We start from the raw sequence: 23,211 nt of genomic DNA on the forward strand, positions 1-23,211 counted from the left end.
GCAGTCTGACTGTGCGACTGACCTATGGGTCAAGTAATTTGAATTTTCTCTTCCTAACCATGTAAGTCTTTAAAGCTGTCAACAAAGTGACTGAAGTGATCACAGATAGTATTTGCTTATCTCTTTTGGGTGTTTCTGCATCAAGTCATGGTGGTTTGAATATGCTTGGTCCAGGGAGTGGCGCTATTAGGAGGTGTGATCTTGTTGGAGTTGGTGTGGCCTTGTTGCAGGAAGTGTGTCACTGTGGGGGTGGGCAATGAAATCATCCTCTTTGCTGCCTGGACGACAGTCTTCTCCTGTTTGCCTTCAGAACAAGATAGCCATCTCTCACCTTCTCCAGTGTGATGCCTATCTGGATGGGGGCATGCTTTCTCCCATGACTATAATGGACTGAACCTTAGAACCTGTAAGGCAGCTCAATTAAATATTTTCCTTTATAACAGTTGCCTTGGTCATGGTGTCTCTTCACAGCAATGGAAACCCTAAGTAAGAAACACTAGTATTCATATGTATACAGGTTTGCAAGTATGCATGCATATATGTATACATGTAAACCAGATATCAATTGTAGGTACTATTCTTCAAGTACAATTTACGCTTTTGTTTGTTTAAGACAGGGTCTTTTACTGACCTACCACTTGGGTTAGGTTGGTCCAGAAATGACCAGTATACACCCAATACTTACTTGTTTCTGTCTTCCTAGCACTGGGATTATAAGCACATGCTATGAAGCTTGGTTACATATATGAAGTCTTGGGCAAATACCTTACTGACTAACAGTGTCTCCATCCCCTAAAGACATTTTTATAGTCATAAATGGGGTATCATTTTACAGAATAGTCAGAAATTGTTTATATGTTTTCCAAAAAGCCTAAGGCTATGTCTTCTAAAGAGCACATAATATTGTAGCAGTAACATCCTTAGTGCAGAATTTTAGATGTGAGAGATACTCTTTCTCCAGTCTTCATTGCACTAAAATCTAATGAGCCAAAGCCTAGGTAATTTGATACTACAGGGAAAGAAAGGAAAGGGAAGGACTTTCTTAATCATCTTACCAAGTTACTCAATTCAAAGGCTTCTGGTGACAATTTCTGTTTGGCTATGCAGTAACATTGGGAATCTATGCAACTAACTTGTAACAGTATTCCAAATTATTCTTCACCTCTCCATAAAATTTTATCAATTTTCAAGACAAATCCACGTTCAAGGATTGATATCAGCCCCTGTATGACTGAAGCACAGACTAGATAAAATCATTTTAGCAATTTATTGCTAGCAGTGGTTGGTAGCTCTATGTTCCATGTGGGCTCATTAAGAATCCCCATTGCTTTTCAAACATGTAGTTATACTACATTTATGATGTCATGCATGTAACTTGACTTACTTAGCTGTAAGTATTGCATCTCTAACGTGAGACAATTGTTAGCTTTAGGAAAGGCAACCCAAAGGGGAGTGCAGAGAGATTGTTCTAGAGCGCTTGCAGAAAAGGCTGTCCCTGAAGGAGATTGACCTTTTGAAAATCCAATCCCATTTTCTTGATGATTCTTCAGCTTCACAGGGTTTTCTTGTGACTTTAATGAGGGACAAGAGTATTGCATCATGACACTGTTCCTGACCTCTGCAGGCAGAATTAAATCCTCTTTCCATGTCTAAGAAACTTCCTTTGTATTTAATGGTGTATTTCACACTGGTGCTATTCAGAGAGGTCTTCCTGTAAGGCAGAGTGAAACTTTATCATATTTTAATTTGTAGATTGAGAAGCATGCAGTGGGCACTTCATGAGTGTCAATAAAATTAAGAGGTAAGTAAATGGTAAGATATTGCATGTTTACCTGCATGCTATGAAGTTGGAAGGAAATGTATAATTGTATCCTAATATTTTCTCATGAGGTTCATAAATATTGTTCTGATTCAAAGAGTAACTAGGCATACTTGTTTGTGCTATCAGCCTTATCATTCTCTTTATTATTTTCTAACTTTATTTTTGCTTTCAACATTGTGTATTCTAAAGACACTAGTGTGACTAGTGTCAGATACAATACTTTAAATTTTCTCAGTTTTCTAGACCATTTATTTAGGTCCTTGAGTCCTAAAGATCTCTGTCTTGCTTTAAACTCCTCTTTCTATTTATGGTTCCAAGACTGTATTATAATTCTTTCTGCTCTCACCCGCACTCAGATGTGCAAGATAACAATCACACCACCCTTAACAGCTGCAGGAAGCCTATAATCTTTGTTCTTACCCAATACATTCTGATCTCTCTCTCTCTCTCTCTCTCTCTCTCTCTCTCTCTCTCTCTCTCTCTCTCTCTCTCTCTCTCTCTCTTCATTTTTGTTTTCTATACCATATATCCCCCGGTAGAGTCTTCAAATAGGTAGCTCATTCAGTATTTCACCTGTTATTAAACATGTTCCTGCTCCTATCACTATCAGCAATGAAATGCACGTCAAACTACATAATATTCTCAAAGTCATTGCTTAGTGAAAACCCTCTCTTTGCAGTTGCATTATTTCCTATTTGATTTTTCTTCTTAAGATGTACCAGTTGTCTCCTTATTAGACTGGCTCTTATCCTTTCTCACTATTTCATTTCAACTGTAGACATTCCCCACAGAGACATATAACATTTACATTTATTTACATTGATAGTAACACATTGCATTATTTTTTAAATTATGTATTTATTTCATTTACAGTTCTAATGCTATCCCAAAAGTCCCCCACATGCTCTCCCACCCACTCCCCAACCCACCCACTCCCACTTCTTGGCCCTGGCATTCTCCTGTACTGAGGCATATAAAGTTTGCAACTACCAATGGGCCTCTCTTTCCACTGATGGCCTACTAGGCCATCTACTGATACATATGCAGCTAGAGACACAAGCTCCGGGGGGTACTGGTTAGTTCATATTGTTGTTCCACCTGTAGGGTTGCAGATCCCCCCAGATCCTTGGGTACTTTTTCTAGCTCCTCCATTGGGGGCCCTGTGATCCATCCAATAGCTGACTGTGAGCATCCACTTCTGTGTTTGCTAGGCCCCGGCATAGTCTCACAAGAGACAGCTATATCTGGGTCCTTTCATCAAAATCTTACTAGTGTATACAAAGGTGTCATCTTGGGGAGGATGATTATGGGATGGATCCCCGGATATGGCAGTCTTTAGATGGTCTATCCTTTCATATCAGCTCCAAACATTGATTCTGTAACTCCTTCCATGGGTGTTTTGATCACAATTCTAAGAAGAGGGAAAGTGTCCACACTTTGTTCGTCATTCTTCTTGAGTTTCATGTGTTTCGCAAATTGTATTTTATATTTTGGGTATTCTAAGTTTCTGGGCTAATATCCACTTACCAGTGAGTACATATTTTGTGAGTTCTTTTGTGATTGGGTTACCTCACTCAGGATGATGCCCTCAGGGTCCATCCATTTGTCTAGGAATTTCATAAATTCATTCTTTTTTTTTGATTTTTAATATTTTTTATTACATATTTTTCTCAATTACATTTCCAATGCTATCCCAAAAGTCCCCCATAGCGGCCCCCACTTCCCTACCCACCCATTCCCATTCTTTTGGCCCTGGCATTCCCCTATATTGGGGCATATAAAGTTTGCAAGTCCAATGGGCCTCTCTTTCCATTGATGGCCGACTAGGCCATCTTTCGATACATATGCAGCTAGAGACAAGAGCTCCGGGGTTCTGGTTAGTACATCATGTTGTTCCAACAATAGAGTTGCAGATCCCTTTAGCTCCTTGGGTACTTTCTCTAGCTTCTCCATTGGGAGCCCTGTGATACATCCAATAGCTGACTGTGAACATCCACTCCTGTGTTTGCTAAGCCCCGGCATCGTCTCACAAGAGACAGCTATATTTGGGTCCTTTCAGCAAAATCTTGCTAGTGTATGCAATGGTGTCAGCATTTAGAAGCTGCTTATGGGACGGATCCCTGGATACAGCAGTCTCTAAATGGTCCATCCTTTCATCACAGCTACGAACTTTGTCTCTGTAACTCCTTCCCTGGGTGTTTTGTTCCCAATTCTAAGAAGGTGCACAGTGTCCACACTTTGGTCTTCATTCTTCTTGAGTTTCATGCGTTTAGCAAATTGTATCTTATATCTTGGGTATCCTAAGTTTTGGGCTAATATCCACTTATCAATGAATACATATTGTGTGAGTTCTTTTGTGATTGTGTTACTTCACTCAAGATGATGCCCTCCAGGTCCATCCATTTGGCTAGGAATTTCATAAATTCATTCTTTTTAATAGCTGAGTAGTACTCCATTGTGTAAATGTACCATAATTTCTGTATCCATTCCTCTGTTGAGGGACATCTGGGTTCTTTCCAGCTTCTGGCTATTATAAATAGGGCTGCTATGAACATAGTGGAGCATGTGTCCTTTTTACCAGTTGGGACATCTTCTGGATATATGCCCAGGAGAGGTATTGCTGGATCCTCCGGTAGTACTATGTCCAATTTTCTGAGGAACCATATCTTTGAGGCTTTACCCTACTTTCTCCTCTATAAGTTTCAGTGTCTCTGGTTTTATGTGTAGTTCCTTAATCCACTTAGATTTGACCTTAGTAAAAGGAGATAGGAATGGATCAATTTGCATTCTTCTACATGATAACCACCAGTTGTGCCAGCACCATTTGTTGAAAATGCTGTCTTTTTTCTACTGGATGGTTTTAGCTCCCTTGTCAAAGACCAACTGACCATAGGTGTGGGTTCATTTCTGCGTCTTCAATTCTATTCCATTGGTTTACTTATCTGTTGCGACGCCAGTACCATGCAGTTTTCATCACTATTGCTCTGTAGTAAAGCTTTAGGTCAGGCATGGTGATTCCACCAGAGGTGCTTTTATCCTTCAGGAGAGTTTTTGCTATCCTAGGTTTTTTGTTATTCCAGATGAATTTGCCGATTGCTCTTCTCATTCATTGAAAATTGAGTTGGAATTTTGATGGGGATTGCATTGAATCTGTAGATTGCTTTTAGCAAGATAGCCATTGTTACTATATTGATCCTGCCAATCCATGAGCATTGAAGATCTTTCCATCTTCTGAGATCTTCTTTAATTTCTTTCCTCAGACACTTGAAGTTCTTATCATACAGATCTTTCACTTCGTTAGTTAGAGTCATGCCAAGGTATTTTATATTATTTGTGAGTATTGAGAAGGGTGTTGTTTCCCTAATTTCTTTCTCAGCTTCTTTATCCTTTGTGTACAGAAAGGCCATTGACTTGCTTTAGTTAATTTTATATCCAGCTACTTCATTGAATCTGAATATCAGATATTGGAGTTCTTTGGTGGAATTTTTGGGTCACTCACATATACTATCATATCATCTGCAAAAAGTGATATTTTGACATCTTCCTTTCCAATTTGTATCCCCTTGATCTCCTTTTGTTGTCTAATTGCTCTGGCTAGGACTTCAAGAACAATGTTGAATAGCTAAGGAGAAAGTGGGCAGCCTTGTCTAGTCCCTGATTTTAGTGGGATTGCATCCAGCTTCTCCACATTTACTTTGATGTTGCCTCCTGGTTTGCTGTAGATTGATTTTATCATGTTTAGGTATGGGCCTTGAATTCCTGATCTTTCCAAGACTTTTATCATGATTCAGAGTTGGATTTTGTCAAATGCTTTCTCTGCATCTAACTAGATTATCATGTGGCTTTTGTGTTTGAGTTTGTTTATATACTGGATTACATTGATGGATTTCCGTATATTAAACCATCCCTGCATCCCTGGAATGAAAGCTACTTAGTCAGGATGGATAATTGTTTTGATGTGTTCTTGGATTCAGTTAGCGAGAACTTTATTAAGGATTTTTGCATCGATATTCATATGGGAAATTGATCTGAAGTTCTCTATCTTTGTTGGGTCTTTTGAGGTTTAGGTATCAGAGTAATTGTAGCTTCATAGAATGTGTTGGGTAGGGTACCTTCTGTTTCTATTTTGTGGAAGAGTTTGTGAAGAACTGGCATTAGATCTTCTTTGAAGGTCTGATAGAACTCTGCACTAAACTTATTTGGTCCTGGGCATTTTTGGTTGGGAGACTATTAATGACTGCTTCTATTTCTTTAGGGGATATAGGACTGTTTAGATCATTAACCTGATCTTGATTTAACTTTGGTACCTGGTATCTGTCTAGAAACTTGTCCATTTCATCTAGGTTCTCCAGTTTTGTTGAGTATAGCCTTTTGTAGAAGATTCTGATGGTGTTTTGGATTTCTTCAGGATCTGTTGTTATATCTCCCTTTTTCATTTCTGATTTTGTTAATTAGGATGCTGTCCCTGTGCCCTCTAATGAGTCTGGCTAAGGGTTTATCTATCTTGTTGATTTTCTCAAAGAACCAGCTCATAGTTTGGTTGATTCTTTGAATAGTTCTTCTTGTTTACACTTGGTTGATTTCGCCCTGAGTTTGAATATTTCCTGCAGTCTATTCCTCTTGGATGAATTTGCTTCTTTTCTTTTCTAGAGGTTTTAGGTGTGTTGTCAAGTTGCTAGTGTGTGCTCTCTCTAGTTTCTTTTTGGAGGCACTCAGAGCTATGAGTTTTCCTCTTAGAAATGCTTTCATTGTGTCCCATAAGTTTGGGTATGTTGTGGTTTCATTTCCATTAAACTCTAAAAAGTCCTTAATTTCTTTCTTTATTCCTTCCTTGACCAAAATATCATTGAGAAGAGTGTTGCTCAGTTTCCACGTGAATGTTGGCTTTCTATTATTTATTTTGTTATTGAAGATCAGCCTAAGTCCATGGTGATCTAATAGGATTTATGGGACAATTTCAATATTTTTGTATCTGTTGAGGCTTGTTTTGTGACCAATTATATGGTCAGTTTGGAGAAGGTACCATGAGGTTCTGAGAAGAAAGTATATCCTTTTGTTTTAGGATAAAATGTTCTGTAGATATCTGTTAGATCCATTTGTTTCATAACTTCTGTAAGTTTCACTGTGTCCCTGTTTATTTTCTGTTTCCATGATCTGTCCATTGATGAAAGTGGCATGTTGAAATCTCCCACTATTATTGTGTGGTGCTGTGTGTGCTTTGAGCTTTACTAAAGTTTCTTTAATGAATGTGGCTGCCTTTGTATTTGGAGCATATATATATTCAGTTTGAGAGTTCCTCTTGGAAGATTTTACCTTTGATGAGTATGAAATGCCCCTCCTTGTCTTTTTCGGTGACTTTGGGTTGGAAGTGATTTTATTAGATATTAGAATGTTTAGTCCAGCTTGTTTCTTCATACCATTTGCTTGGAAAATGGTTTTCCAGCCTTTCATTCTAAGGTAGTGTCTGTCTTTATCCCTGAGATGAGTTTCCTGTAAGCAGCAAAATGTTGCGTCCTGTTTGTGTAGCCATTCTGTTAGTCTATGTCTTTTATTGGGGAGTTGAGTCCATGGATATTCAGAGGTATTAAGGAAAAGTAATTGTTGCCTCCTATTATTTTTGTTGTTAAAGTTGGCATTCTGTTTTTGTGGCTGTCTTTATTTAAGTTTGTTGAAGGATTACTTTCTTGCTTTTTCTAGGATGTGGTTTCCATCCTTGTATTGGTTGTTTTCTGTTATTATCCTTTGAAGGGCTGCATTAGTGGAAAGATAATGTGTGAATTTGGTTTTGTCATGGAATACTTTGGTTTCTCCATCTATGGTAATTGAAAGTTTGGCTGAGTATAGTAGCCTGGTCTGGCAGTTGTGTTCTCTTTGTGTCTGTATAACGTCTGTCCAGGATCTTCTGGCTTTCATAGTCTCTGGTGAAAAGTCTGGTGTAATTCTGATAGGCCTGCCTTTATATGTTACTTGACCTTTTTCCCTTACTGCTTTTAGTATTCTATCTTTATTTAGTGCATTTGTTGTTCTGATTATTATGTGTTAGGAGGAATTTCTTTTCTGGTCCAGTCTATTTGGAGTACTGTAGTCTTCTTGTATGTTCCTGAGCATCTCTTTCTTTAGGTTTTGGAAGTTTTCTTCTATAATATTGTTGAAGATATTTTCTGGCCCTTTAAATTGAAAATCTTCATTCTCATCTACTCTTATTATCTGTAGGTTTGGTTTTCTCATTGTGTCCTGGTTTTTCTGGATGTTTTGACTTAGGATCTTTTTGCATTGTGCATATTCTTTTATTGTTGTGCTGATATTCTCTATGGAATCTTTTGCACCTGAGATTCTCTCTTCCATCTCTTGTATTCTGCTGCTGATGCTGGCTTCTATGGTTCCAGATTTCTTTCCTAGGGTTTCTATCTACAGCATTGCCTCACTTTTGGTTTTTTTTTTTTTTTATTGTGTTTAAGTCTAGTATGGTTTTGTTCATTTCCATCACCTGTTTGGATGTGTTTTCCTGTTTTTCTTTAAGGACTTGCAACTCTTTAGCAGTATTCTCCTGTATTTCTTTAATTGAGTTATTAAAGTCCTTGATGACTTCTACCATCATCATGAGATATGCCTTTAAATCCGTGTCTAGGTTTTTGGGTGTGTTGGGGTGCCCAGGACTGGCTGAGGTGGGAGTCCTGGGTTCTGGTGATAGTGAGTGGTCTTGGTTTCTGTTAGTAAGATTCTTATGTCTGTCTTTTGCCATCTGGTAATCTCTGGACTCAGTTGTTATAGTTGTCTCTGGTGAAAGCTTGTTCCTCCTGTGATTCTGTTATTCTGTATCAGCAGACCTGGGAGACTAGCTCTCTCCTGAGTTTCAGTGGTCAGAGCACTCTCTTCAGGCAGGCTCTCCTCTTCTAGGGAAGTTACACAGATATCTGGCATTCGGACTTGCCTCCTGGCAGAAGATGAAGGCCTGAAACAGGACCTGTCCCAGAACCTGTTAGCTTCTGTAGTCCACACTCGCACCTGTGCAAACTAGTCTCAACAGAATCCAGGGACCAAGATGGCTCCCTCAGGTACTCTGACAAAGCCCTCCCGGGCCGGGTGGACACCTCTCCTAACACATTGCATTCTTAAACTTTAGATACTCCTGTGAATCTGTGAGCCAAGCTGTGCTATTTTTAACCTCATAAACTGCATAAATTCTATAGCACCTCTTCTTCAAATCCCTTTCTTACTGCCTTCTGCATGTAATTTTCTTGCTTATCCCCATATGATTAAGACTGAGAGCTAGCCAGTAGTTTTATCCCTTCTGAAACTGAATGGCTTCTTATCAACATGCAAGTCAACATATGATTGCAGTATTCTCCTCTCCAGATATTCTCCTTTCTAGATAAGTTAAAACTCAGTAAGCATATAATTTCTATATGTAAAATTTCTGGTAGGATCAGGAATATAGCTCATTGGTAAAGCATGTGCCTAGCATGTTTGAGCACTGCACTCAAACTCTGGCAATGTCAACATTCCAAATAAAAGCAGAATATTGTTTTAATGTTTCCTGTGTGTTTTTAAACTACAAGGGATACCGTTTTAATTGGTGCACAGAGAAGCAATAATAGATTATGTAGCATAAAAGTTATTTCCTGTTACATTACCTTTCACACTTTCTACATTTATCAAAGGGAAGGACAAACTTTGGTTCTAGTTTGTTTTTAACATCACTTTAACACTTGTTAATCTTTTTATCTCTTTGTGAGGCAGAAGGGTTACAAATAAATAACCTTGTTTTACTTGCATTTGTTTAAGTTGCCATCTGCCATAGTAAGGATGCTAATTTTTATTCAGGTTAATAATATGCATTCATCTAATAATGTCTCAGAAACAAGTACAGACAAATTCAAAATATATTATAAATACTAATATTGAATACGGAGCAATTCTTGAAAATGGAGCATAAAAGTCAATTCAAATCATGACGTAATCTGAGAGACTTTGCCACTTTACCCTAATATTAGATTTCTGTTTAAACTACAAAAGTGCTTTCACCCCTACTGTTATTTCAGTAAGGTGATATGCTTGGTTCAAAACTGCGACTTATGACACCATTAAATTATTCAATGCTTTAGTCTAATATCTTGACATCTGTACAGTGATACTAAAAATAAGTATGATTTTATAAAAATTTCTACAGAAAGCAATGTATTTTACATAGAACAATTATGAAAACATCTAAGAGGTAGAAGTTTGAATTCTTCCTTCACATTATTCTTCCTTCTTTATTTTTGTTTTCTATTTTGGCATGAATTAGGACATTTGACACATGTTGCCTGTTCCAAGGAAAGAAAATGTATGTACTTCTAGACTGATTCCTAGAGAGCTCTGTGGACTAAAGCAAACTCACATTTCAGCTTGCTCAATCATGTGCTTCATTGCCCATTCCCATCTCTGCATCCCAGACCCCTTTATGAACTCAAGGAAGGGGTTAAATGCAGTGATGATAGCTAAAAAAAAACCCTCAGGAATAGCCACCACCCACTAAGTGAAACACAGCTTCATGGGTGCTGTTAATACCAAGGTGGATTTAACTGTTCTCCCAAGCATAGATAGCTAACACTGGCAACATATGCTGTGCCTTTTGCTTCTCAAATAGTCCTTTCTTGGCCATTCATAGGTTGACCCTATCAGAAAGATTTTGTGCTTTTATATGATGTAATTAGCTGCAATGGTCCATCTGACTGACAGTTTATACCACCTGAACTGTCAAAAGAACAATTTAATTGTCTAAGAAATTATTTTTTGTGCAAGTATGCATGGTCTTCTTCCTTTTCTTTCCAATTGCTTATTTTCCTTTCTTTTTCTTGCATTAATGCACTTTCCCATCATCTTCAAGACTGCATATTCCTGAAAGGCAGTGCTAACATTTTGTTTCTTCTAGCAGTGTCAGAAACCACTGACTTTGTAACTGTCTCCTCTATCCCTAAGTCCTTCTCTCCCTATTTCAAAGACATTGCTGATATTTTTGTTACATGTAGTGATTAAGCTTTTCATTTAGAAAATTAATTTTCTTATTGTATTTGTGTGTGTGCTTATGTGAGCATGTGCCATATGTGTGCAGGCATCCATACAATTGGAAGAAGGTCTTGGATCTCCTGGAGTAGTAGGTGATAAGCTACCTGACATGGGTGGGTGGGTGGTGATGGGATGCTTATGCCCCCAGGAAGAGTGTACTGGCTAGTTTTGTGTCAACTTGACACAGCTGGAGTTATCACAGAGAAAGGAGCTTCAGTTGAGGATATGCCTCCATGAGATCCAACTGTAAGGCATTTTCTCAATTAGTGATCAAGGGGGAAAGGCCCCTTGTGGGTGGGACCATCTCTGGGCTCGTAGTCTTGGGTTCTATAAGAGAGCAGGGTGAGCAAGCCAGAGGAGGCAAGCCAGTAAAGAACATCCCTCCATGGCCTCTGCATCAGCTCCTGCTTTCTGACCTGCTTGAGTTCCAGTCCTGACTTCCTTTGGTGATGAACAGCAGTATGGAAGTGTAAGCCGAATAAACCCTTTCCTCCCCAACTTGCTTCTTGGTCATGATGTTTGTGCAGGAATAGAAACCCTGACTAAGACAAAGAGCAATAAACATAGTTTGCCTCTGAGTTACCTATCTATCCCACTTCTAATTTCATTACAAGATCATTAGAAGTAGATGCTATTGAGTATTGTTTAGCCTATATACCTATTTTGACAATAAGAATAAAAATAGGTGTTAGACACTAACTCACTGTGGTTTGAGTCTGCAAGCTGTTTATAAGTCATATTGAGTCCGTTTTCATGAACCTGTTCATGATTTGTCTCATTTTTAAAAATGCTCATTTGTTCATATCTAATCAGTGAATTGTCTTACAGTTTAGTTGGTAATTTTACATTGCAAATTCTCTGTCAACTCAAATGCTTTCCAGTTTTAAAAATTACAAGTAAGAAGAACATTATTAGCATTTATTTTGTTCTAGGTGTTCTAACAGTCTTTCAGAGATTAACTGATATGGTCCTCTCAAAACCCCACTGTTTCCCCTGTTTTACAGAGGAGGAAATAAAAGGAACAAAAATCTGCAGAATTTGTGAATTTTCCCCTACATAGCAAAGTTGAGGAACTCCAGATGTTCAGCTTCCAAAACCCAGGCTCATAGCCACAATGCAATTTCACCTCGGGAGAAATATATCAGGCTTTGATACAATATTACCAAGCGAGATCTGCTGCATTCACTTTTGCTCATCTGTCTCATCCCTCCCCTGGGGAAAGAATTTTCCTAGATACAACATCTAACTTTCTTGAAACCTCCAATATGTAATCATCATTTGTTTATTTTCATCTACGTAGACAACTTGCAAAAGCTTCTCTTCTAAATCTTTGACATTTGAAGCTCAAAGAAAACTCAGTCTATTGCCAGCTAACTTCAGGTTCAGTAACAAACAGGGAGAACACCAGTCTCCACATGAATAACTTTTATAGTTTGTCCATTAGAAAGTCCAGGAGTCTGATGACCAAGCACAATTTGCATCTGCTTCCTCAGCAGACTGCACAGTAAATGAACAGCCCCCAGCAGTTACAGTGAAATATTTAGTATCTAAGCAGGGAGTAGTATGCAAGCAAATTATGTGCACTGGAGAAATGCATCACAGGAATGTTATGGCTGTGCTTGATATTGGAATGTATTACCCTCATGCTTGCCTTTTCTGCTCACTGTAAAACAGTAACAACAATGACAAACAGAAGAAGCACTTTTTTGTGCAATTGTCATATACAAATTTTAAAATTGCTATAAACCATAATTTGAGTTAAGACTCATGGCTGCATATATTTTCCATCTCTCTCTTTGTGTGTGTGTATACATATATATTTAAAATTACATCTTAACAAAGAATATGAAAGTTAAAATGTGCTTGTAAACAAGCTGAAATTACCAATTTAATGTGCACACTTTAAAGTTGTTATGTATATTTCAAATTTCTGGTCTATATTAATTATTAATGTAGCATAAACGGGAAGACTATGACCTAAATATCAAGTCTGGTTCATGGCCTATTTTTAAATGATACGCAAACCCAGAATCCCATTCTTGTTTTTAAAATTTCATAAAAAGAACAGATTGGAAAGAAAAAAGTTATGCCAGACACTATGTGACACACATATGTTAAAATACAATAAAGCCTTATACAAAAGTGTTATTTGGCCACTGATCTATCTTCTAATTTTTTTTAAGTTTGCAGTTTATATAATTTTTTGATTTTTTTCTTAGAGATTCTTAACTACATTACAGTTAACTCACAATGCTTTATCAGTCACCTTGTAATGTTGTGCCTAAGGCATTATTACACTAGGTCCTTCAGCATATTCATTTCACATTTTACCTGAGCTAATGTTTATAGTGCTAAAAAACATCACCTTAAGAAATGTCACCAAGCAGCTATAATCACAGGATTTTTCTGCATCTTCATATCAGCCTTAAGTCTCTAAGCTAGATATCACTTTGTATTGGATTTTAGAGACAGATGGACTAGGTATGTACTTTTTACACGTATTTTATTTTTCAGATTATGATACACTTACAATATTTCTCCCCCTTCCTTTCCTCCTACTCTCCAATCCTTCCCAAGTGCAACTTTATGTTATATTTGAAATTCATGGCTATTTTCATTTTTATCACACACACACACACACACACACACACACACACACACACACACACACACATACATAGAGATAAGGTATATATGAGTGTGTGTATGTATGTGTTTATACATGTATGTATGTATGTATATGCCTAAATATGACATGTTCAGTCAATGTAATGTTACTTGTATGCATTTGTTATTGGATAGTTAATTGGTGTGTTCTTCACTGAGCAAGACTATTTCTCTTACTCTCAGCATTCCTTAGTTGCCTGTAGTTTTTTTTTGTGTGTATATGGTTTAAGCCTTGAGACGGTTTATCTATCTACTTTAGAATGTCTATTGATGTTATCCTTGCTCATCTCATGTTTAGAATATTTGTGTTGATGAGACTTTATGGTTGTAGCTTCAGATGTTACTAAGAGACACATCTCACAGCCAATTTTCTGATACTCTGGCTCATACAGTCCTTCTGCCCCTTCTTCTGTGCCTGTGTCAGGTAAGTAAATCATAGGCTCTGAGATCAATCTGTGACATCTGGCCCACCCTTCTGGGTAGACACATACAATGTATATGTCTATATATACACAGACATAGCTGTATAATCTCACTCATCAATGACATTTGTTTTGTTTTTAGTAACAAATAAGTGCAACAGTCAAAACTGCATTACTTTCATGCTGTTTCTTAAGAAACCTCTTTGTCTATGCCTTGTACTCTTGAAAGGCTTGTTATTTCAGTACTTCAACTGAAAATGCAAGAATTACTCAGTAATACTATCAAGCTGATCTCAAAACTGAACTTCTCCGCAATAGCCAGCATGGAGTGGTCATCTATAGATGATTCAAGTACAAGACTTATTTTTCAATAATTGCTTGAGAATCCAAGACAATAACCACTCATCAGAGCACAGTGACCTCCAGAACCATGGGAAAGTTTCCCAAACTGCCATAAATCTGTAAGTTTGTTAGAAGTGTGCTATGCACATATAGTCTTAGAACTCGATGGTCTTCACATTCTTTGGAAACTTTCTTAAGTTCATCTTGTACTTTCCTTTCATAACTCTGAAATCAGTTCTTTCTCAAAGGAACATTGGTTTCCAACAGTGGGAAGCTGTTTAGAAACTAAAATTGTGTATTAGAGCATCTTATGGGTATCTTGGGGCTCTATTTTGAGATTCTCTCAGTGGAATGAGCTAAAACATAGATGATTATTTCTTTTTAACTACTTTTATGTATCTAACCACAATTTCTTACCAACGAATTTAGATTTTAGAGGGAAACATATAGCCAAAGCCCCTCATAGGTTTCTAAATTCCATCCCTAACAACGTATTCATTTAACTTATCAGTCTTCTAACTTCACACCTGGTATACATCTAATACACTATTTGTACCTAATTCCACACTTTATCAAAACAGCAGCCCTGAATCCATATATTCTATGGACTCCCAACTTCAATCACCAACCCCCTTATGAGAATAAGAGGGGAAAAGGGATTGGGGAGGAGGTGGAGGAGAAAAGGAAGGTGAGAGGGAAAGAAGGAAAGAAATAAAAGATATTTTTCAATGATGGTTCTGAATAGAAAATTTAACGAACAATCCAATTTAAATTGGAACTGGGGTATAAGGAAGGAAGCAGAAGAGTAATAAACAGAATAGGCTAACAGAGGGTAGAAATGATCTGACAACATGGAAAAGAAGCTTGCCACAGAGCACTTTAGTTAAGCTTGAGGGCTAAGAAATAAAGAAGAAAAAGACTCTTTCAAATTAGAGAGCGTTGTTTGTTGGAATATGAAGATATGTCTGTGGTATGGCTTTAGAGATTAATAATTATTAATTGTGCAGATCATATACTACGCTTGTGCATTTGTGGTGTAGGATGTGCATAATGATTAAGTTGGTAACATACTACAGTCTCAAATGCAGTCGCTAAACTGTGAGTCAATGTTCTGAACCCAGAAGAATATTAGAAGTTAAGTTGATCATGGCTTCTATCACAAGTAGTAAATAAAATCATAAAGTGTTTGAACAGTGTTGTTTAGATTTCCAAAATAATTTTGCAGTCCTATCCATACTACATATGCAATGTGAAGCTCAAAAGGGTAACATTATAATGGATACTAGCCTTCTCTTAATGTCAGAAAAAGATGAGCTTTGAAAAAAAGGAATCTACAATGAGAAAAAAATAAAGCTTCATTCTTCCTTTTAGGCTACAATTTCTAGTTTTTGTCCTAATTAATTATAGGTAAGAGCAGAGTATTGCCCGCCGCTTTTGTGTCCCCTGGTAAGAACACGCTCAGGGCAACCGGAATCTTCTGCAGCACAAGCTTTATTGCTTACCCCATCAGGAGCCAGTGGAGAAGAGAGCCAGAGAGAGAGAGAGAGATGGCGGAGCCCCCTCCCTTTTATCGAGGACTGTCCTCCGCCTCGGACGTGTCACTCCCTGATTGGCTGCAGCCCATCAGCCGGAGTTGTCGTCACGGGAAAGGCAGAGCACATGGCGTGGAAAGCTACCCCGGCACATGCGCAGCTTGCTTGTTTACTACTTAGAACACGGGTGTCAGTGCTATCAGCGCCATCTTGTAATGGCGAGTGTGAGGACGGCTCCTTACAGCAGAGCATTCTCTTTCAACATCTACCCAGCCTTTTAAAATAACAGTGCTTTAAGTCCAGCTTTGTTTTGACTTAGAAGCTGGTCATTAAGCTATTCAGCAATGGTGTGTGCTCTGTCATGGCATATAGAATGAATACATGTACAATTTGTGGCATTCATTCACAGACTTGCATTTTTTTCAATGAGTCTAACATGGTTTAAATAAGGAAATAAATTAATCCTCCATCCACAATGTGTTCTTCATCACCCACTGCTTTAACTGATCATAAGCCAACAGGTTTCATTTTTCACCCCAAAATTTTCTAAGTTTTCCTAGCCGAGAAAAATAAAAGTCTGTCTCTTAATGTATTACATTAAGAGAAATAATTTTAGGATGTTGTCATGATTAAGAACAGACATTTCATTTTTTTCCTCATGTGCAGAATTTAAATTATAAGTCATATGTATGTGTTTGTGCTTGTGTGTGTGTGTGTGTGTGTGTGTGTGTGTGTGTGTAATACCTAGAAGCATAAAGACGACAATAAAGGGGGAGGAAGAGGTATAAATGAAGGAGAACAATAGAATACAGCTGACATGAAAGGAAATGGAGCTATTGCTAGCAAAAGGGAAAAGCATAAAGGGGGAAGAATAGCTAGGAAAAAGTAAATTATGATAAGATGCAATTAAACATTCATAATAAATTAAGATTAAAAATATTTTTTTAAACACTAAGCCAATGAACCTACACAATTAGAGACCAAAGAGATAGCTCACTTGATAAGGATTTCCTGTGCATGCATGAGAGCCTGGATTCAATCCCTAGCACACCCATACAATGCTGGGCACAGTGGTAGTTATCTTTAATTCCTGCACCCTGAACACAGAGACAGGTGGATCTGTGGGACTCACTAGACATTCAACCTATTCGAATCAATGAGTTCTAGGTTCAATGAAAGATTCTTTCTTAAAAATTGAAGTTGCGGTCTCGAGAGATGTCTTGGTTGTTAAGAACACTGGCTAGTTCTCTGGAGGACCTATGTTCAATTCTCAGCAACAACAGGGAAGCTCCAAACTGTGTGTAACACTAGTTCCATTATACCAGGCATGTGTGTGTGCACATATCAGTGCATGCAGGCAAAATACCAGTACATGTAAAACAAAATAAATGAATCTCTTGTTTGTTTGTTTGTTTGTATGTTTTTTGTTTGTTTGTTTGTTTTTTGAGACAGGGTTTCTCTGTGTTCCCCTGGCTGTCCTGGAACTCACTCTGTAGACCAGATTGGTTCTGAACTCAGAAATCTGCCTGCCTCTGCCTCCAGAGTGCTGGGATTAAAGGCATGCACCACCACTGCCCCAGAAAATAAATGAAACTTAAAAGAAAAAAGAAGGCAGACAATGACTGAAGAAGACACTCTACTTGATATAGATCCTTGCTGTACACAAGGCACACATGTACATATTCAGATGCAAACACACATGCATACAGAGTCATCAACATATACCCATATGCCACACACACACACAAAGATATGACACACATAGACCGAAAACTGAAAATTTTTCTAAATTCTCTTGAGGCACTCTAATTGCACAATTCTTTAAAAATAGATTAGTACTCATGGTGTAACAGTTTGGGACTGTCATAATTCACAACTCTGAATTATGATTGGTTGTGGAATTTTAATGGTCTCTATTGCAAAGTTAATAAAATTATAATATTTAAGGTACCTAGAAAAATGCTTTAACTGCAAATATAATATGAAACTAAAATATTCTAAGGGAACAATTTTAATGGTTCAATTATAACAGTAAGACATTGAGGGAACATAAGGCATGGTGGGCTGGGCCATATATGATGGTCAGAAATACATACAAGTTATAAGCAATTACTCTAACATTATATAAATCTAATCTCCCATCCAAGATTATGTAATTTAGTTTGGTATAAAAATAAGATGCCACCTGAAAATTTTCATTTTAAAAATAACATGCAGTTGAGAAAACGAAAGAAATGATCAGAGTTAACTTAAAAAATGGAAGCTAATACAGCTATATTACTAAAGAAAGTATGCTTCCAGATGAAAGACAAAGGAAAATTACAGTAAGGCAGAGATCACAAGGGAATACATCTCATCATGTTCTAAGTGATTAGTCAGAAAAGCAGCCATCCTTCACAGTAAACAAAAACCAAGAACTAGGATAATCACAATTGTACATGGAAAGTCAACAGGCTTGTTTCAGAAATGGTCAAAACACATAGACTGTTAAAGAGACTGTCCATGAGCTCTTAAATAGCACAGTTCACAAAGTGACCTAAGCAGATACATAAAATTGTAACAGAATGCCAGAAGCCACATTCCTTTCTTTTGAGTGTAAAATATCCTCCCAAATTGGCCACATTGCTGTTCAAAAAATTTACTGAAACATTAAAAGTGATCAGCCCACAGTCACTGACATGATGAAGCTACACCCAAATACAACATATGACTACCAGGCCACTACCAGGAACGAATACAATATGATTCTCATTAATGCTTCAGCTAAAAAAGAGAGAAAAGTGAAAAAAATTCTAAATATACCTAAAAGGGGAATTCAGTTAAGAATGAAGCTACATAAAAGCTTAAAATTTTTCATGTACACACTTTGCTTTCTGTAATCTAATTAAGTTATTCATTGTATACTTTTTCTTACTAACATACTAATCTGGCAGAGAAATTAGGGGAAGAACTGCCTTATATTCTGTTCTTTGGGTTTTTTTATTATTGCTATCACTGAGGGTTTTGAATGCCACAGTTTAACAGAGCACACATTTGGAGCCTCCCTGCAAGTGATATAGTACAGGCAAATTTCATCACCACCTCTCCAACTACACTACCTTTTTTTTTTACACCTTTAAGTTGAATGCATGTATTTTAAAAGGAGTAGCTGAAATGTTTCAGCACATGGAGACCACTACAGAAACCTACAAACAATCCAAATGGATAATCATGGATGCATCTACTAAACAACTCCTGTACCCAAGGCTCAAGGAACATTATAGAAGAGAAAAACAGGGCACGTTTATAAGTGCCAGAGGACCAGGAAGCTTGCTGTGAGATTTGTTACTTCTAGTAATGTCAGATGATACACTTATGAGTAGCAGCAACATGTCTGCCTAAAATCAAGTTGAACAGGGATAATAGACATACTGAAGGGAACACGGGGGAACCCTGAAACATACATATAAGTAATACCATGCAACCTGAGTAGCTTACAATTAGGATAAACAGATATGCATGCAATGACAGTTAATGCAAAAAGGCCATGAATTTGAAAAAGAGGAGGGGTGATACATGAGAGGGTTGTAAGAGAAGGAACAATGATATTATAATTCAATGGTTTTTATTAGATATTTTATTTATTTACATATCAAATGTTATCCCCTTTCCTTGTTTACCCTCCAGAAACCCTCTAGCCCATCCCAGCTCCCCCTGCTTCTATGAGGGTGCTCCCAAACACACCTACCCACTCTTGCCTCTCTACCCTGGCATTCCCCTATACCGGGGCATCAAGCCTTCACAGAAACAGGGGCAGCTCCTTCCAGTGATGTCCGACAAGGCCATCCTCTGCTACATATGCAGCTGGAGCCATGGGTACTCTGGTTGGTGTTTTGGTCCCTGGGAACTCTAGGGGTTCTAGTTGGTTGACATTGTTGTTCTTCCTATGGGGTTGCAAAACCCTTCAGCCCTTCAGTCCTTCCCCTAACCCCTCCATTGGGTTCCTCAGATGTAATCCCATGGTTGGCTGTGTGCATCCCCATCTTCTTTGGTCAAGCTCTGGCAGAGCCCCTCAGCTATAACAGTCTCCTGTCAGCTACCACTCCTTGCAGCAACAGTAGCATATGGATTTGGTGTCTGAAGATGGGGTGGAACCCTAAGTCTCTGGTTGGCCTTTCCCCCAGTCTCTGACCTAATTTTTGCCCCTACATTTCCTTTTGAGAGGAACAGTTATGGGTTAATAGTTTTGAGACAGTTGGGTGGCCCCATCGCTCAACAGGAGGCCATGCCTATCCACTAGATATGGTCACTACAGGTTCTCTATCCCCTTTGTTGGGTATTTCAGCTAATGTCAGTCCTATTGGGTCCTAGGAACCTCTTGGGTCTCTGGCATCTGGGACTTTCTAGTGGCTACCCTTAGCTCCCCATCCCCCACTGCTACACTCCTTCTTTCAATTTTCTGACCCTCCTTACTTCTCCCTGTCTCCTCAAATACCTGATCATGTCCCCATTTACCCCACCCCTCCTTTCTCCCTCCCAGATCCTTCCCTCCCTCTACCTTCCTAGATTATTTTCTTCCCCCTTCTGAGAAGTACTTAAGCATCCACACTTTGGTCTTCTTCCTTCTTGGATTTCATATGGACTATGAGTTGTATTGTAGGTATTCAGAGGCTTTTTTTTTTTTTTTGGCTAATATCCATTTATCAGTGAGTACATAGCATGTGTGTTCTCTTGTGACTGGGTTACCTCACTCAGGATGAAATTTTCTAATTCCAACCATTTGCCAGTGAATTTCATGAAGTGATTGTTTTTAATAGTTGAATAGTACTCCATTGTGTAAATGTAACACATTTTCTGTATCCATTCCTCTGTAGAGAGACATTTGTGTTGTTTTTAGCTTCTGGCTATTATAAATAAGGCTGCTATAAGCATAGTGGAGAATGTGTCCTTATTATATGTTAGAGCATCTTTTGGGAATGTGCCCAGGTATAGCTGGGTCCTCAGATTATACTATGTCCAATGTTCTGAGGAACCACCTGACTGCTTTCCAGAGTGGTTGTATCAGCTTCAATCCTAGCAGCAATAGAGGAGTGTTCCTCTTTCTCTACACCCTTGACATCAGGTGCTGTCATTTGTGTTTTTTGTCTTAGAGGTCTATACCTAACCATAATAAAAGCAAAATACAGCAAACCTGAAGCAATCCCACTAAAATCAGGGAGAAGACAGGGTTGTCCACTCTCTCCCTGTCTATTCAATATAGTACTTGAAGTCCTAGCTAGAACAATTAGGCAATAAAAGGAGATCAAAGGGATACATATCAGAAAGGAGGAAGTCAATATATCACTATTTGAAGATGATACGATAGTATATATAAGCACCCCCCCCCCAAATTAAGGACTAGACAAGGTTTCATACAGTCTCCCTATTTATTCAATATCATACTTGAAGTCTTATCCAGAGCTATTAGACAACAAAAGGAGGTCAAAGGGATACAAATTGGAAAGAAAGAACTCAAAATTTCACTATTGGCAGATGATATGATAGTATTTTAAGTGACCCCCAAAATCCCACCAGAGAACTCCTACAGCTGATAAACAGCTTCAGCAAAATAGCTGGATATAAAATTAACTCAAACAAATCAGTAGCCTTCCTCTACTTAGAGTATAAACAGACTGAGAAAGAAATTAAGGAAATGACACCTTTCACAATAGTCACAAATAATATAAAATACCTTGGTGTAACTCTAACCAAGTAAGTGAAAGATCTGTATGAAAACAACATCAAGTCTCTAAAGAAAGAAATTGAAGAAAATCTCAGAATATGACAAGATCGCCCATGCTCATGGATTGGCCAGATGAACATAGTAAAATGACCATTTTACCAAAACCAATCTACAGATTCAACGCAATCCTCATCAAAATTCCAACTCAATTCTTCATAGATTTAGATCGGTCCCTCAGAAAATTGGACATATTATTATGTTGGAACATTCATACCAGGTGTTCCAACTGGTAAGAAGGATACATGCTCCACTATGTTCATAGCAGCCTTATTTATAATAGCCAGAAGCTGGAAAGAACCCAGATGCCCCTCAACAGATGAATGGATACAGAAAATGTGGTACATTTACACAATGGAGAACTACTCAGCTATTAAAAAGAATGAATTTATGAAATTCCTAGGCAAATGGATGGACCTGGAGGACATCATCCTGAGTGAGGTAACCCAATCACAAAAGAACTCACACAATATGTACTCACTGATAAGTGGATATTAGCCCAGAAACTTAGAATACCCAAGATATAAGATACAATTTGCGAAACACATGAAACTCAAGAAGAACAAAGAAGTCCAAAGTGTGGACACTTTGCCCCTTCTTAGAATTGGGAACAAAACTCCCATGGAAGGAGTTACAGAGACAAAGTTTGGAGCTGAGATGAAAGGATGGACCATCTAGAGACTGCCATATCCAGGGATCCATCCCATAATCAGCTTCCAAACGCTGACACCATTGCATATACTAGCAAGATTTTGCTGAAAGGACCCAGATATAGCTGTCTCTTGTGAGGCTCTTCTGGGGCCTAGCAAACACAGAAGTGGATGCTCACAGTCAGCTACTGGATGGATCACAGGGCTCCCAATGGAGGAGCTAGAGAAAGTACCCAAGGAGTTAAAGGGATATGCAACCCTATAGGTTGAACAACATGATGAACTAACCAGTACTCCCCCAGAGCTCGTGTTTCTTGCTGCAAATGTATCAGAAGATGGCCTAGTTGGCCATCAGTAGAAAGAGAGGCCCATTGGTTGTGCAAACTTTATATACCTCAGTACAGGGGAATGCCAGGGCGAAGAAGTGGGAGTAGGTGGGTGGGGAAGTGGGTCGGGGAGTGTGTGAGGGACTTTTGGGATAGCATTGGAAATGTAAAGGAAATAAATACCTAATTAAAAAAAATAGCAATTTGCAAATTCATCTGGAATAACAAAGAACCCAGGATAGAAAAGAAATTCTCAACAATAAAAGAACTTCTGGAGGAATCACCATCCCTGACTTCAAATTGTTCTACAGGGTAATTGTGATAAAAATCACACAGTATTGATACAGAGGCAGATAGATCAATGGAATAGAATTGAAGACCCAGAAATGAATCCACACACCTATGGTCGCTTGATCTTTGACAAAGGAGCTAAAAGTATCTAGTGACAAAAAAGACAATTTTTAGCAAATTGTGCTGGTTCAACTGGTGGCCGGCATGTAGAAGAACCTCAATGTTTTTCAATGTTGCAAAAAAGATTAGCTGACTTGGGTTTTCTAAGCTTTTGTTTTAAGAACTCCAAATAATAAGGGCAGAACTCAAAGAAGGCAAAAAATAGCCATCATAACTGAAACTACTTATCTGTC

Source organism: Mus caroli, unplaced genomic scaffold, assembly GCF_978045245.1.
Source record: "Mus caroli unplaced genomic scaffold, Mus_caroli_1 scaffold_17, whole genome shotgun sequence".
In the NCBI taxonomy this organism is placed as follows: domain Eukaryota; kingdom Metazoa; phylum Chordata; class Mammalia; order Rodentia; family Muridae; genus Mus; species Mus caroli.